Below are 13,476 nucleotides of genomic sequence, written 5' to 3' on the forward strand. Positions count from 1 at the left end.
TATCTGAGAGTGAATGCAATCTACTCTATATCTGGTTTAACTCAATTCAAACTTTCTCCTACTCATAAGAAATTACATGGAAATACAAATAAATAAGGGTGATATTTTGATAAGGATAACCCTGTGCTTGCTATACTACAGAGAAAAATGTAGATCATTCTTAAACCTGAATCTACTAATAAATTTTTATTAACTGCAACATAGTGTCTTATAATGCTATGTGATGTCATCTTTCTAAATATGAAGAAATTATTTTGAACATTAAAGTAAAATAAAATGACATGCTGTTTTATGCTAATAATTTTTTTTTTAACAGTAGGACTTCCACCTTTTTTGTGTCTTAAATTGGGTGCACTTATGGGTGTTATTCCATGAGAAAATAAAACCACCAAAAACCATGGTAGGAAATAGGTAGCTACAGCTAATGTTCATCTATACTTTCAATAAATTATAACTTATTATTATTTATTACTTTTAATAAAGAAATTATATTCTATAAGATAGTGCTTTAGTGTGATCATGCAAATATATCACATTTTCAATTTATTCACTTAAATTCATTGCTAAGAAGGTATGCATGATAGCTTGATGCTTAATAATCAAAAAATAATGAACTGGAGCACATTACAGATTACTTTCATAACTCAACCAAATTTACATAGTGTTTCAATGAGAAATAACCAAGAAACCTTGGCAAGATTCTATACTGTTTCATAATGTCATCCAAGGAAAGAACTTGCTGTTGGTAGAACCCCTAAACTTCCACTGCAAAACTCTCATCTCTGAGTTAAAATACCTTCTAAAAATAATAAATAAATACCTTCTACAGGACTTCTCTGGTGATCCAGTGGTTAAGACCCTGTGCTTCCCCTGCAGGAGGGATGGGTTTGGTCCCTGATTGTAGATCTAAGATCCCGTATGCTACACGGTGTGACCAAAAAAAAAAAAAAAAAAGAAAACCTTCTAATTTCTCCATCTGGTAAATGTCTCCTAAAAGGCTACCAATTCTGACAGTGCTATAGCTATAGCCAATCCTAGTTTAGAGCTGACAGTAGCAAAAAAAAAAAAAAAAAAAAAGAATAAATAAAAAAAGAAACCCAAAACAAAACAAAAAACCCACCACACACATATAATTTCTTTTTAATATTCACAGTTCCCAAAAGAGTAGTTGTCAACTGTCCAGGGAATGTGTCTATGTGGGCCAAACCCACAGAGAACTAGTCTTATCTAGTATGTATTTATTTTACTATTTGTTATATCATAAATATAATCCAGTTTCCCTTTCTTCATGAAATGTTAATGTATGTGTTCTAATCTGAAGCTGGAAATCTCTATCATACCAGTGCTCAGAAAAGAATAACAAAATTTCATATTATTTCCAGATATTTTGACTTAATACATTTTTAAAAATCTACAATTTATAAATTCAATGCAATCCCTATCAAGCTACCAACGGTATTCTTCACAGAACTAGAACAAATAATTTCACAATTTGTATGGAAATACAAAAAACCTTGAATAGCCAAAGCTATCTTGAGAAAGAAGAATGGAACTGGAGGAATCAACCTACCTGACTTCAGGCTCTACTACAAAGCCACAGTCATCAAGACAGTATGGTACTGGCACAAAGACAGAAATATTGATCAATGGAACAAAATAGAAAGCCCAGAGATAAATCCACACACATATGGACACCTTATCTTTGACAAAGGAAGCAAGAATATACAATGGATTAAAGACAATCTCTTTAACAAGTGGTGCTGGGAAAACTGGTCAACCACATGTAAAAGAATGAAACTAGAACACTTTCTAACACCTTACACAAAAATAAACTCAAAATGGATTAAAGATCTAAACATAAGACCAGAAACTATAAAACTCCTAGAGGAGAACATAGGCAAAACACTCTCCGACATACATCACAGCAGGATCCTCTATGACCCACCTCCCAGAATATTGGAAATAAAAGCAAAAATAAACAAATGGGACCTAATTAAACTTAAAAGCTTCTGCACAACAAAGGAAACTATTAGCAAGGTGAAAAGGCAGCCTTCAGAATGGGAGAAAATAATAGCAAATGAAGCAACTGACAAACAACTAATCTCAAAAATATACAAGCAACTCCTACAGCTCAACTCCAGAAAAATAAATGACCCAATCAAAAAATGGGCCAAAGAACTAAATAGACATTTCTCCAAAGAAGACATACAGATGGCTAACAAACACATGAAAAGATGCTCAACATCACTCATTATCAGAGAAATGCAAATCAAAACCACTATGAGGTACCATTTCACGCCAGTCAGAATGGCTGTGATCCGAAAGTCTACAAGCAATAAATGCTGGAGAGGGTGTGGAGAAAAGGGAACTCTCTTACACTGTTGGTGGGAATGCAAACTAGTACAGCCATTATGGAGAACAGTGTGGAGATTCCTTAAAAAATTGGAAATAGAACTGCCTTATGATCCAGCAATCCCACTGCTGGGCATACACACTGAGGAAACCAGAAGGGAAAGAGACATGTGTACCCCAATGTTCATCACAGCACTGTTTATAATAGCCAGGACATGGAAGCAACCTAGATGCCCATCAGCATATGAATGGATAAGAAAGCTGTGGTACATATACACAATGGAGTATTACTCAGCAATTAAAAAGAATACATTTGAATCAGTTCTAATGAGATGGATGAAACTGGAACCTATTATACAGAGTGAAGTAAGCCAGAAAGAAAAACACCAATACAGTATACTAACGCATATATATGGAATTTAGAAAGATGGTAACAATAACCCTGTGTACGAGACAGCAAAAGAGACACTGATGTACAGATCAGTCTTATGGACTCTGTGGGAGAGGGAGAGGGTGGGGAGATATGGGAGAATGGCATTGAAACACATATAATATCATGTATGAAACGAGTCGCCAGTCCAGGTTCGATGCACAATACTGGATGCTTGGGGCTGGTGCACTGGGACGACCCAGAGGGATGGTATGGGGAGGGAGGAGGGAGGGGGTTCAGGATGGGGAACACAGGTATACCTGTGGTGGATTCATTTTGATATTTGGCAAAACTATTACAATATTGTAAAGTTTAAAAATAAAATAAAATTTTAAAAAATCTACATTTATATAACTAGCTTCAAATAATAATTATGAACAACATTAAAAAATAGAAAAGTATCCATCAGTTCAGTTCAGTCACTCAGTCCTGTCTGACTCCTTGAGACCCCACGGACCGCAGCACTCCAGGCCTCCCTGTCCATCACCAACTCCTGGAGTTTACCCAAACTCATTTCCATCAACTCCGTGATGCCATCCAACCATTTCATCCTCTGTTGTCCCCTTCTCCTCCTGCCCTCAATCTTTCCCAGCATAAGGGTCTTTTCAAATGAGTCAGCTCTTCACATCAGGTGGCCAAAGTATTGGAATTTCAGCTTTAGCATCAGTCCTTCCAATGAACACTCAGGACTGATCTCCTTTAGGATAAATTGGTTGGACCCCCTTGCATTCCAAGGGACTCTCAAGAGTCTTCTCCAACACCACAGTTCAAAAGCATCAATTCTTCGGTGCTCAGCTTTATTTATAGTCCAATTCTCATATCCATATGTGACTACTGGAAAAACCACAGCCTTGACTAGACAGACCTTTGTTGGCAAAGTAATGTCTGCTTTTGAATATGCTATCTAGGTTGGTCATAACTTTCCTTCCAAGGAGTAAGTGTCTTTTAATTTCATGGCTGCAGTCACCATCTGGAGTGATTTTGGAGCCCCCCCAAAAATAAAGTCAGCCACTTTTTCCCCATCTATTTGCCATCAAGTGATGGGACCGGATGCCATGATCTTCGTTTTCTGAATGTTGAGCTTTAAGCCAACTTTTTCACTCTCCTCTTCAACTTTCATCAAGAGGCTCTTTAGTTCTTCACTTTCTGCCAAAAGGGTGGTGTCATCTGCATATCTGAGGTTATTGATATTTCTCCCAGCAATCTTGATTCCAGCTTGTGCTTCATCCAATTCTTTAAATACATTTCAAATGAAAATATTCTAATTCTTATATTGAGTAATATACTTTCTATGAATTATCTTCATTTGGTATGTGGTATATAACACATGCTTTAAAAAGATTTTTTAATTTGTTGAAAAAACAAATTATGTATATACTTGTATACATATATCTAATCACATTAGCATAATGTTAACTGTTATATTCTAAACATTCATATATCCAGTCCAATATAGAAACCAGCAAAAGAGACACTGATGTATAGAACAGTCTTTTGGACTCTGTGGGAGAGGGAGAGGGTGGGATGATTTGGGAGAATGGCATTGAAATACGTATAATATCATATATGGAATGAGTCGCCAGTCCAGGTTCGATGCACGATACTGGATGCTTGGGGCTGGTGCACTAGGACAACCCAGAGGAATGGTATGGGGAGGGAGGAGGGAGGAGGGTTCAGGATGGGGAACACATGTATACCTGTGGCAGATTCATTTCGATATTTGGCAAAACCAATACAATATTGTAAAGTTTAAAAATAAAATAAAATTTAAAAAAAAAAAAAAGAAACCCACTAATCTACTTAAAACCGCACTTTCAAAATAATGAAAAATATTCATTTTTAATAGTTACTGTCTTCCCTTTACAAAAAACAGTTTCTAACTAAAGTTTGACTTTTAATAATTTCTAGCTTAAGGCGTTTGAGCACACATATTTGCTTTCCTTTCTTGTAGAACCCCACCTAAAATCACAGTAAAACAATAACAACAAAAACAACAACAATAAAGAATACACTCATAACAGTGAAAGAAAGTAAAGGAGAATTTTAAAAGAACAACAAAAAGTGGGTGCGGAGAATTAATTTTGTGGCAGTTGGGCAGCCTAGATACCAAAACATAACTTGCCCTGAAAATAGCTAAAAATGCTGGATACAGTGTACACAGCATCAGTTAAATTTGTGGGTATGCTATAAAGAGATAAGGATTAGGTGAAGCAAAAACTTGGCTTTACCTTGAAGATATTTGTTAAACCCAGGTAATCTTGAACTACCGTTTTCAAGATTTCACGTCATGAGAAACTTAAAATAGACCCCAGAGCCAAGCCAATATGGAACTCTTACAGATGATTTTCCTACATAAACTGGAGAGACATGGTGCCATGTTCTTGATTAATATATAAGTGAACACTGTCTTCTACAATCTCATACCTCCCCGTCCTCACCCCACCCCTCCAACTTCTAACACCACCACCTACACTTTTTCTGCTAATGATAAAAATAAAAACTGCCTGAATTGACACTTGGTGCTGGCAGAGGAAAAAAACAACTCTCTTTATAGCACTGAAACATATACATTACCATATGTGAAACAGATAGCTAGTGGGTGGTTGCTGTATAACACAGAGATCAACCCAGGGCTCTGTGACAACCTAGATGGGTGGAATAGGGTAGCAGGTGACAAAGGTTCAAGACAGAGGCGGCATATGTAAACCTACGGCTGATTCATGTTGTTTTATGGCAGAAACCAACACCACATTGTAAAGCAATTATCCTGTAACTTAAAAAAATTAACTCTCAAGAATTCATAAGTACAAATAGTTTCTCAATGAATTTTACAAATCAATGATATATCACTTAGAAAGCATAAAAATTTTAAGTCATGAATTTATTTTTAAGTGGTCCAACATTAGTAGTAAGTATAGGCAGTCAAAAACTTCATATCTTTTCTGAGGGATACCAATCATACTAAGGCCTTAAAAAATTCCCAGATAAACTTCCAAAAAATTTGAACTCATACTCAAAATCACCAAACACGTAGGAAATCAGGCACCATGAAGGAAAACCAGAAGAATCAACACGTAGCAGAATCAGACAAAAATGGGAACAAGGACAACTGTTAGAAAATGATGATGGACATGGTAGATATGAGTCAAACTCTATCAATAATCACTGTGAATGTCTACATGCACCAATCAAAAGATAGAGATTGTCAGAGTGGATCTATAAACACAGATCCTGTATATGCTCTCTACAAGAAAGCCACGTTTAATATAAAGACAAATATAAATTAATAGTAAATAGGTGGAGAAAAGTATACCATAAAAACACTAATCAGAAGAAAGCAAAAGTAGGTATATTAATTTCAGACAGAGCAGAACTCAGCAACACCATCAATCAATGGATTATAATTAACATGCATATGTTACTTCATCCAACAAAAAAATACTCATCCTTCTCAAATTCACATGGAAACTTCACCAAGATAGATGATATTCAGGGCCATAAAACACACCTTTAAAATATATTTAAAAAGACAGGAATCATTAAATGCCTGCTCTTAGACACAATGGGATTAATCTAGAAATCAATAACACAAAGACATTTGGGAAAGATAACTGTATTTGAGGAAAGCCCAAAATATATGGAGATTACACAATATATTTCTAAATAACATATGGGTCAAAGAAGAAATCTCAAAAGAAATTTAAGAAGATTTCAAACAAAATGAAAATCCAGCTTATCAAAATGTGTGGGGATGCAGAAAATGTAGTGCTTGGAGGAAAAGTTATAGTATCAAATGAATATATTAGAAATAAGAAAGATTTAAAAATCAACCATCTAAGTTTCCAACTCAGCAGACTAGGAAAAAAGAGAAAATTAAAACCAACATAAGCAGGAAAAAAAAAAAAAAGATTTCCAGAGGAGAAAGGGACGACAGAGGATAAGATGATCGGATGGCACTACTGACAATGGATATGAGTTTGAGCAAACTCCAGGAGACGGTGAAGGACAGGGAAACCTGGTGTGCTGCAGTCCATGGAGTCACGAGGAGTCAAACACGACGAGCAACTGAACAACCTCAGCAAAGAGCATAAATCAATAAAATTGACTTATGGAATAAGGAATCAATAGAGAATATCAATGAAACCAAAAGTTGTTTCTTTAGAGTCACAAATGTATTTTCATTAAAACAAATTGTATTGGAATGTAGTTGATTTTGGAGCTTCCCTGGGGGCTCAGTGGTAAAGAATCCACCTGCAAACACAGGAGATGTGGGTTTGATTCCTCAGTCAGGAAGATCCCCTGCAGAAGGAAGTGGCAACCCACTCCTGTATTAAAGCCTGGTGGGCTACAGTCCATGGGGTCACAAAAGAGTTGGACGTGACTTAGAACTAAACAACAATAGTTACTTTAAAATGTTCTGTTAAGTGATTAATAAAATTGATAGGCTTCTATCCAGACTAAGAGTAAGAGAGATATATACTACTATCATCAGAAATGAAAGAGGAAGCACCAGTACAGATCCCGTGTACATTAAAAGGGTAATAAAGGAATACTATGGACAATACTACTCCCAACAGTTTGAAAACCAAGATGAAATGGACCAATTCCATGAAACACACAGTTTGCCAGAATTCACACAGACAGACCTGGATAATCTGAGTAGATTTATATCTATTTTAAAGAAATCGAGTCAATTGTTAACAGCTTTCAAAAGTAGAAAGCACCTGGCCCAGATGGGTTCACTGGTAAATATTTCCAAACAGTTAAAGAAGAAACTATACTAATTTTCTATTATCTCTTTCAGATGATAGAAGAAAAGAAAGTACTTCACTAACTCACTTTTGAAGCTACTATTACCATAATTTTGAAACAAGACAAAGACACCTTAAGAAAACTAACGATCAATATTTTTCATGAACATAAAATAAATGCAAAAATCCTCAAGAAAATATTAGCAATTTGAATTCAACAATGTATTAAAAGAATTATACACCACAACCAATTAGGATTAATCCCAGATATGCAAGGCTAATTCCGCTTTTGAAAATCAATATAATCTATCATATCAACAGATTGAAAAATAAAAATTACATGATTTTATCAATAGATACATAAAAAGGCATTTCACAAAATAACACCCATTTATGATAAAACTGTCAGTGAGTGAGGGGGTGAACATCCTTAATAAATAATCTACAAAAAAAGCCCACAGCTCGTATCACACTTAATGGTGGTTATTTACTCCTAAAAGTTGAAAACACATCCAAACGAATACCTGACACATATGTGCATAGAAATTTATTCGTTAATTTCTAAAACATGGAAGTAACCATGATGTCCTTCAGTAGGTGAATGGATATGTAAACTGCAGTACATTCGGGCAATAGATTATTACTCATTACTAAATAGAAATGAGTTATTGGGCCATGAAAAGACTTAAATGTGTATTACTAACTCACAGAAGCCCATCTGAAAAGCCTACATACTATAAAATTTCAATTGTATTGCATTCTGGAAAACGCAAAATTATGGAGATATAAAAAGATCAGTGGTTGCTATGAGTTGAGGGAGGAGAACGGATGAATAAACAAAGCACAAAGGATTTTTGCTGCTGTTGCTGCTGCTGCTGCTGCATCACTTCAGTCCTGTCCAACTCTGTGCAATCCCATAGATGGCAGCCCACCAGGCTCCGCCATCCCTGGGATTCTCCAGGCAAGAACACTGGAGTGGGCTGCTATTTCCTTTTCCAATGCATGAAAGTGAAAAGTGAAAGTGAAGTCGCTCAGTCGTGTCCAACTCTTCATGACCCCATGGACTGCAGCCTACCAGGCTCCTCCATCCATGGGATTTTCCAGGCAAGAGTACTGGAGTGGGTTGCCATTGCCTTCTCCGAAAGGATTTTTAGGGTACTGAAAATCCTCTGTATGATAACATAATGATGCATGTCATTAAACACTTGTCAAAACCCATAGAATGTACAAAACCAAAACAGACTTTGGGTCATTATTATATGTTAATATAGATTTATCAATTGTGACAACTGTTCTAGTCTGGTGGGGATGATGTTTGTTAACAGGGGAGGCTATGTGTATGTGAGGCCGGGGTCTATGAGAAATCTCTATAACTTCCACTCAATTTTGCTGTGAACCTAAACTGTTCTTGAAAAAAATAATAGTTTTTTTTTTTTTAAAGAGTAGGCTTAGGGAAATAAATGTTTTAGATTAAAAATAAGAACAAGTAGCAGAACACAAAATTAGAACCTCCAAGTAGCTGTCTCTTTGGAGCAGGACTGTGGGTAGAAAAAGACGTGGATTAGAAAACCACTGTTTTTCATTATAAACCCTCCTGTACTAGGTGATCTTTTTCCTATTAAAATGAACCACTTTCATCTGAATTGATGGATGGGTAAATAAATCACAAAACTGACATAAAATGACTCCTGTGCAGAACTTTTATCGTTCATGTAATTAATTAACTTGTGGCTGCCCAGCCTTGTCTGACATCCTCCACTCCACATTGTTTTTACTTCTTCATCAATAGATGCTATCCCATATCATGAGGTATAATGCTATCTCTTCTTCACAGGAAGAGCATCTAATTAAACACGAGAGCTGAACTGCAGGAAGTTTCTTCTACAGCTTCTAAAATATTTTATAATCATCACTACATGTCAGCTGAGCTGCATGTCAATCATGGGCAGGACCAGAAAGAGGCAACTGAAAGTCCCTGGGATCATTCAGCCTAATTTATAGCCAGAGCACAACTGGAATTTAGAGATCCTTCCAGGGATTCAGAGATGGCAGCTCAGCCACCTGAAGAGTCGTACACCCTACTTGGAACACACCCACAGACAGACAAACCTGTTCCAGGTCTGGGGTTCATTCAGTGAACCTGGCAGAGACCCAGGACTACCTAGCCCACCTCATCTCTAAGCCAGTCCCCTTCTGTCCCTAGTTAACCTTGTATCAAGTTCCCTTATTATTTTTTAAAGAAGCTATACAACTGGAGGAAATTTGGGAGGACAAAATCCACCCCGCTTCATGTAAGATCAGGAATGGCAAGCTATAAAACTTGTCCCCTGGTGAGGGAGCATATGCCTCACTGGGTGCTTTGCTACCTATGCTATCAAAAGGGCACAGTTCCCCAGACTTTGTTGGGGCTTCCCTGATGATTGAGTGGTAAAGAATCTGCCTGCCAATGCAGGAGACGCAGGACACACAGGTTTGATTCCCTGAACTTGGAAGATCCCCTGGAGGAGGAAATGGCAGCCCACTCCAATACACTTGCCTGAAAAATCCCATGGACAGAGAGGCCTGGTGGGCTACAGTCCATGATGTCACAGAAAAGTTGGACACTTAGCAACTAAACAGCACCATACTTTCTCAAAGAGCATAAACTCATCAAGTGGCCAAATACATTCTCTTCCTCCTACAATTAAAAGAAGGAAAAAGAAAAGTTCCAATCTTGTCTTCGTATTGCTATTTGTAATTCAGTCTCCTCTCCGATTTTCTTTCCAAGTGACTCCTCCCAATACATAGCAACCCAGTAACATGGAAATCCCAAACCACACCTTTCTAAAACTATCCCACGTTGGCAAACAGTGCAGTAGGGAACTTCACTCAAGGGATGAATGATATCCCAGGTTTGATTTTTCTATGTCATGTATTACCTCTTCACATTTTCCAATGTCTTGTCTTTCCTATATATTTTCTAAAGCTTTACTTTATCAGAACTGAATGAATCTTACATTTCATATCAAAGGTATGCAAAGAAGAGAAGAAAGAAGAATTTCACAGATGAGGTTTCCCCAAAAGAACAGATCAGTAAGAAATCATTGCCAACCTCATGATGAAATATATTTATAGGTTTGGAGTATTAAATATACATTAGCACAATATAGTCACTGCAATGATAACCACAAATACATCAGAATTCATGTTTCACTTCACTGGACCTGTCTATGCTTCCCATTCTCACACAAAGAGCAGACTTTCAAAGAACAGTTCATCTAAACCTGAATCGTAAATAGTACACCTTCGCATTTAGTGACAAAATTATGTTGGCAAAATATGGTATTTTATCTCATGCATTTTAAAGTGTGTTTATGTATGGAGGACAGGTGTGCCCTTGCACACATGTACAGATGAAGTTAATATACTCACAAACATACATGGCATGGACACTGGTCTTTGTGCTGTTATGCCAGCACACCATGTGTTCCGTTGGCTTGGGCTCATCATTTCCTGTTCCTCTGCCTGTCACACTCTCCTGCAGTCAGCAACATGCTTCGTTCCTGCCACAATTTTATGCTTTGCTCAAATTTCGCTTTCCTAGTGAGGTGTTCCCAGATCACTGAATTTAAAATTACAGTTCCTTCATCCCAGCAGCTCCACAGGCTTCTTCCCTGTTGTACTGTATTGAATGGGCTTTCCAGGTGTCACTAGTGGTAAAGAACCTCCCTGCCAATGCTGGAGACATAGGAGACAGGTCAGACCCTTGGGTCAGGAAGATCCCCTGAAGAAGGGAATGGCAACCCACTCCAGTTGTACTACCAGGAGAATTCCATGGATAGAGGAGCCTGGTGGGCTACAGTCCATAGGGTTGCAAAGATCAGACACTGAAGCAGCTAACACACACACACTGTATTTAGTATCTATAATGTACTTATCTCCTTTGTTTTCTAACATCAATGTGTCTGACACATCAAGATGCTCAAAGGCCTTTTTTTAAATACTTGAATGAATTTGAAGATGATGCAAAGAATGTCAGCTTGGTATCCTAATAACCTTGAAAGTGTCAGTTTTCCACCATATCAGTGGAACTATATGTTCTTTCCAATTGCCAAATGTTTTTTCTTTTTTCTTAAGAGATTTATTAGCTTCCCCCATTTTCAACTGTTCTCACTGGCCTTCTAGTCTGTCTTCATCCAGTGTTTATTTGACATTTCCTAGTTTACTGAGGACTACCTCAACAAAAGGGGTTTTCCAAGCAAAAAAATTCCCACACACACAAAAAATCAACTCTGCTACAGTGAAGAAGTGAAATTGCCACAGGAGGTCATGTAAACAAAGTGAAACATATCTGGGAATTACAGGCGAGTGGTCCACCCAGGAGGAGTAAGAAATTGGACTGCTCAAGGAATCCCCTGTTCCCCTTCCTCAGAAGATATGTCTCTGGCAGGGGTCCATCTACCTCCACTCAACAGGCAATCACTTTCCAGGAGAGCCATTTGGACATGTGGCTACTTTCCAGTCACTTGAGAAGTTCTCCAGCAACTGTGTCCTGAGATGTCTATGGCGTAGGTATGATTTCAGAAGACAGATCTGCCTGAATTATTTCTTGCCTGGACTTGGCTGGGACTTTTTTCCATCTATTCTAACTTTTTTTGGTCTAGATTTTTATGAGTATTGAATAATAAGTATTTTAGATGTCTCTAGTAGCTGAGATCAAGTCTTAGACAAAAGACTTCTAAGACTGAAATATAAATAGAGAAGAGTTCAGGATGACATCATGGTGTGTGCACACCAGAAGTGACCACAAATAACCTACAATAACCTTTAAAATTAGTTTTTTCCTGACTTCATAAAACAATATTTTATTTGGCAGACACACATTGGCAAACTCTTTCAAAAGCTCTATTTGTTTTCTGTATCCAGGAAGACACAACCAGTGTTTTCATATAGGTTTCCTTCTATGCTGTGGTTTTGCCATTTTCTGCTTCTTTATGAGTGGCGGTTACAGAGTATTTTTCTTTGAGACATTTATTAAGAGTAACAAGGACATGAATGAAAAACCATCCTTATAACAATACAGGGTGGGTTTCTGCTTCCACATGCAGTGCTGACCAAATCCAAAGGACAGAAGTTGAATGTATCAACAGTGATACAGTTGCTTTATCCTGAGGTTATATAATAATATGCAGCTGGATAAAAATATATTATAGTATATTGCAGGGAAACAGTCCACGTGTCCTTTGATGTGTTCATGGAACCCAAGATTAGAAAGAGAACGTTGCATCATGACCTAGTTTTTTAAAAAGGGGTGTGGGGGGTAATAAAACTATCCAAGACAAACTGAGGTATAACAGAGAACAGGAAGAGAACTTCAAAGTTATCTCATAGGTATGCCAATTGTTCTGGTTTTTAAAAAATGTTCCTATTGCAAAAAAAAAGTGATATTTTTCCTCAATATTTGAACAGGAAATCCTTCTGAATCTGATTAATTCCGTATCACTCAGGTTTTCAAATTAATTCACATCAGTTTTTCAGACTTCTACTATTCCTCAGAAGACCAAGATGGGTGTGTATCAATCCTTTCAGATATAATAACAGCCAAATTTATATTTCCCAAATAAACAGCACTTCTAGAACAAGTCACCGTATTTCATTTTCTTCTTTGGGTTCCTATTAATCTTTTACCCTTACACAGGCAAAAGAGGAAGGTTCCAATAATTAACCTTGTGCCGTTGACCTAACCAAAATTAACTGGCTATGCAACAATTTAGTTGTCCATATAAAAACAGGAAGAGAGATTTCCCCAAGTAACCCTTATTCACCATGAGAAAAACAGCTGGTGCTCTGTCTTTCCATATGAGCCTGTGGGGCATGGATGAAAGGCTGTATATGTCTGATATCCTCTCTTGTAAATGGGTGGTTTTTTTCAGTGGAAGTATGCCAACATTGAATTCCTGAGAA

General features: G+C 37.1%; 1 protein-coding gene across 14 annotated transcripts in view; it reads right to left on the bottom strand.

The window, feature by feature from the left end:
• Positions 1 to 13,476, bottom strand: part of CRPPA (CDP-L-ribitol pyrophosphorylase A) — a 456,527-nt gene that overhangs the window by 37,324 nt on the left and 405,727 nt on the right. The gene's annotated exons all lie outside the window — the stretch shown is intronic.

The sequence above is a fragment of the Bos taurus genome, chromosome 4, assembly GCF_002263795.3.
Source record: "Bos taurus isolate L1 Dominette 01449 registration number 42190680 breed Hereford chromosome 4, ARS-UCD2.0, whole genome shotgun sequence".
NCBI classification, from domain to species: domain Eukaryota; kingdom Metazoa; phylum Chordata; class Mammalia; order Artiodactyla; family Bovidae; genus Bos; species Bos taurus.